Raw genomic sequence first — 5,012 nt, forward strand, 5'->3', positions numbered from 1 at the left:
GGCCTCAACCTACGCTAATTTCAAGTTGCCACCCCTCATACCTCACCTATCATTCAACAACATCTTTGCCTCTGTACTTCCGCCTCGACTGACATCTCAGCCCAAACTCTTTGCCTTTACAAATGTCTGCTTGTGTCTGTGTAAGTGCGGATGTGTGTGTGTGTGTGTGTGTGTGTGTGTGTGTGTGTGTGTGTGTGTGTGTGCGTGTGTGTGTGCGCGCGCACACACGAGTGTATACCTGTCCTTTTTTCCCCCTAAGGTAAGTCTTTCCGCTTCCAAGATTGGAATGCCTCCTTACCCTCTCCCTTAAAACCCACATCCTTTCGTCTTTCCCTCTTTCCTGATGAAGCAACCGTTGGTTGCGAAAGCTTGAATTTTGTGTGAATGTTTGTGTGTCTACTAACATGCCAGCGCTTTCGTTTGGTAAGTTACATCATCTTTGTTTTTAGATATAAACTCTAGAATTTATTTGATTTATGAAAAAAATAAATGAGCTGTTACATTTTAAGCTTCATGTTTAGAAAAAACTCAAATTTCATAGTTAATTATCTCAATTTTTAACACAGTTTTTAATAGATTTGGAAAATCTATCATCCCATCCCTTCTTCTTGTCAGCATTTTCCATGATTCCTTTCCCCACCAATTCTGCAGAGAACCACCTTATTCCTTACCTTATCAGTCAATATTCTTCTATAGCACCACATCTCAAATGCTTCAAGTCTCTTCCTTTCCAGTTTTCCCACAGTCCAAGTTTCACTACCATACAACAATGTGCTCAAAACGTACATTCTCAGAAATTTCATCTCACATCAAGGACTATGTTTGATACTAGTAGACTTCTCTTGGACCTGAATACCCTTTTTGTCAGTGTTAGTCTGTTTTTCGTATCCTTGCTCCATCTGTAATGGGTTATTTTGCTGCCTAGATAGCAGAATGCCTTGGCTTCATCTACTTCGTGATCCCCACTTCTGGTTCACCAGCAAAGCTTATAAGCTTATATCCTTTTATTCTGAATTTTGATCCCACACTTGAATCTATCTTTTATTTCCATAATAGCTTCTTTGGTGTATAGATGGAACAGTAGGGGTTCATTTTACCCCCTTTTTTATCCAGGCATTTTGTTCTTGGTCTCCCAGTCTTATTGTTCCCTCTTGGTTCTTGTAGATATTATATATTACCCATCTTCCCATACAGTTTACCCCTAGTTTTCTCAGAATTCCAAACTTTTTGCACCATTTTACATTGTCGAACACTTTTTCCAGGTCAACAAACCCTTTGAACTGGTCTTGATTTTTCTTCAGTCTTGCGCCCATTATCAGTCGTAACATCAGAACTTTGGTACCTTTACCTCTCCTACAGCCAAACTGACCATCATTTGACAGATCCTCTATGTTCTTTTCCATTCTTTTATATATTATTTTTGATGGCAACTTGGATAAATGAGATATTAAGTTAACTGCGCAATAATTCTCACACTTGTTGGCTCTTGCTGTCTTTGTAACCGGGTGGATGATGTTTCTCTGACTGTCTGAGTGTGTATTGCCAGTCTCATACATGGTACACATCAACATCAATAGTAATTTTGTAGCCACTGCTTCCAGTAATTTTAGAAATTCCGACGGAATGTTACGAGGGTGGTTTGAAAAGTTCTCGGAATCACCATGAGAGGTCAGCGCTAGCGCAACAAGTTGTTCACATGATATTCTTTGGACTGTTGCCTGTAAACACATGCCAAGTCAGTGCTCTCGGTGTGGCAGTGATGTGGCCGTGTTGTTTTTCCCGCATATGAATTGCGAAGAAGGAAAAAAATCGAGTTTTGAGCAGTGATTAAGTACTTCATAAAGAAAGGTACGAAAGCAAAGGACATTCATGATGATTTCCAGAATAGATGGGGGACTCCGCTCCTTCATATTCAACTGCTGCCAAGTGGACAAATGTATTTAAACTTGGTCGGGAGAGCTTAGATGATGATCCGCGCAGTGGTTGGCCAAGATGTGTCATTACTCCAAAAATCATTGCAAAAGTGCACAAAATGGTCACGGAGGATCGCCCATCGAAACTGCATGAAATTGCTCATGTTTTACAGATGTCATCTGTGAGGGTATAACACATTTTAACTGAACAATTAGAAATGAAAAAAAAAAAAAAAGTGTGCACGATGGGTACCACGACTCTTGACGATGGATCAAAAACATGTGCTGTTGCGGAAAAATTACACGAACGAAGGTATGAACTGTTGCCACACCCACCTTATTCACTTGATATGGCTCCGTCAGACTTCCATCTCTTCCCAAAACAGAAAATTTTTCTTGGTGGACGAACTTTCACTTCAAATGAAGAACTGATAGCCGTAGTTGACAACTATTTTGCAGGCCTGGAGAAAACTCATTTTCGAGATGGGATCAAGGCACTGGAACATCATCGGACCAAGTGCATTAATCTACAAGGAGACTACATTGAAAAATAAAAAAGGTTCATGGACATAAGTATTTTTTTTCTATTCCGTTCCGAGAACTTTTCAAACCACCCTCGTCCCCACCTCCTCCTGCATTACTTCATCTTAAGTCCTATAGTTCTTTTTTAAATTCAGGCTCTAATACTGAGAACCCTAACTCTTTCCTGTCAACTACTGTTTCTTCTTCTGTCATGTCATCAGGTAAGTCCTCCCCCTCATAGAGCCATTCAGTGTACTCTTTTCAACAATCTGCTCTCTCCTCTGCAATTAAGAGGAGTTCTCATTTCATTCTTAATGTTACCACCCTTGCTTTTAATTTCACTGAAGATTGTTTTGACTTTCCTACATGCTGAGTCATTCCTTCTGCCAATCAATTCTTCGTCAATATCTTCGCATTTTTCATGCAGACATTTCATCTTAGCTTCACTGCACTTCCTGTTTATTTCTTTCCTAAGTGACTTGTATCTCTGTATTCCTGAACATTTTTGTACTTCCTTCTTTCGTCGAACAGCTGAAGTATTTCTTCTGTTACCCATGGTTTCCTCACAGTTACCTTCTTTGTACCTATATTTTTCATTCATCTAATGTGACTGCCCTTTCTAGAGATTTCCATTCCCCTTCAACTGAACTGGCTAATAGGCTATTCATTACCACAGTGTCTATAGCTTCAGAGAATTTGAAGCGCAGCTCTTCATTCCTTAGTACTTCTGTGTCCCACCTCTTTGTGTACTGATTATTCTTGACTGATCTCTTAAACTTCAGCCTATGCTTTATCAGTACCAAATTATGATCTGAATCTATATCTGCTCCTGCCTTGAAATCCAGTACCTGATTTCAGAATCTCTGCCTGACCGTGATGTAATCTAACTGAAATCTTCCCATATCTCCTGACCTTTACTAAGTACACTTCCCCCTCTTGTGATTCTTGAACAGACTATTTGCTACTACTAGCTGAAATTTATTGCAAAACTCAGTCTTTCCCCTCTCTCATTCCTAGTACCAAACCCATATTATCCAGTAATCCTTTCTTCTACTCCTTCCCCTACAATCACATTCCATTCCCCATGATTACTTCACTTTTGTCTTCCTTAAAGTACTGAATTACCCGGTCAGTATTCTCATATACTTTCTCTCTCTTATCATCACCTGCTTGTGATGTTGGTATGTCTACCTGAACTATTGTTGTCAGTGCTGGATTGCTGTGGTTCTGATGAGAGCAACCCTATCACTTAACTGTTCACAGTAACACTCTTGCCTATCTTTCTATATGTAACAAATCCTACTCATTTATACCATTTTCTGCTGCTGCAGACAGTACCCTATACTTCTCTGGCCAGAAATCCTTGTCTTCTTTCCATTTCATTTCAATGATCCCCACTGTATAAAGATTGAGCCTTAGCATTCCCAGTTCCAGATTTTCTAGCATCTCTACCAAGTCCAGACTTCTGACATCCAATGCCCCGACTCAGAAACTTACTCTTTTGTTGTTTATTTAATCTGTTTCTCATGGTCACCTCCCCCTTGGCAGTCCCCTCCAGAGATCTGAATGGGGGCTAGTCCAGAGTCTTTTCCCAATGGAGAGATCATCATGACACTTTTTTAATTACAGACGTGTCCTCAGGATACACATTGTGTGTCTTTAACGCAATGGTTTCCACTGACTTCTGCATCCTCATGCCACTGATCATTGCTGATTCTTCTGCCTTTTGAAGGCAGTTCCTCACACTAATGGGAAGAGTGTGTCCTCAACCTCTGTCTACCTCTCTACCCTCTTTGATAAGGCAATCAGCCAAATGAGGGCGACTTCTTATGCTGGAAGTATATGGCCACCATTGCTGATTATTTTTATTCGAGATTTAAGCAGTGGCGTGGTTTGAACCCAGGACCAAGGACATTTTAATTTCCAGTTAAAGGATGCTAGCCCTAGAGCACAGATTACTGCCTCAGTGTGATTATGTCCCATAAATGTTCAATGGGACTCGCTATCTGGATGGTCAAATCATTCACTCGAATCATCCAGAATGTTCTCCAGACCAGTCATGAACAGTTCTAGACTGGTGATTGGTGCATTGTCATTCACAAAAATTCCATCATTATTTGGAAATATGAATGACTGCAAATGACTCCAAGTAGCTGAACATAACAATTTGCAGTCAATGATTGGTTCAGTTGGACCAGAGGATCCATTCCATGCAAACACAGCCCACACCATTAGGGGAGCCACCAATAGCTTACACAGAACCTTGTTGACAACTTGGGTCTATGGCTTTGTGGGGTCTGCACCACACCATCAGCACTTAATAGCTGAAATTGGAACTCATCAGGCCAGGCTATGGTTTGCCAGTTGTCTAGGATCCAGCTGATATACTCATGAGCCCAGGATGGCCCTGCAGGCACTTGCATTGGTGGTCTGCTGCCATGGCCCATTAACACCAGATTTCACCATACTGTTCTAATGCTAAGTTTGTCATACATCTCACATTGATTCCTGTGGTTATTTCATGCAGTGTTGCTTCTCTGTTACCACTGACAGCTATACACGAACAGAACTGCTCGC

Source organism: Schistocerca americana, chromosome 4 (assembly GCF_021461395.2).
Source record: "Schistocerca americana isolate TAMUIC-IGC-003095 chromosome 4, iqSchAmer2.1, whole genome shotgun sequence".
In the NCBI taxonomy this organism is placed as follows: domain Eukaryota; kingdom Metazoa; phylum Arthropoda; class Insecta; order Orthoptera; family Acrididae; genus Schistocerca; species Schistocerca americana.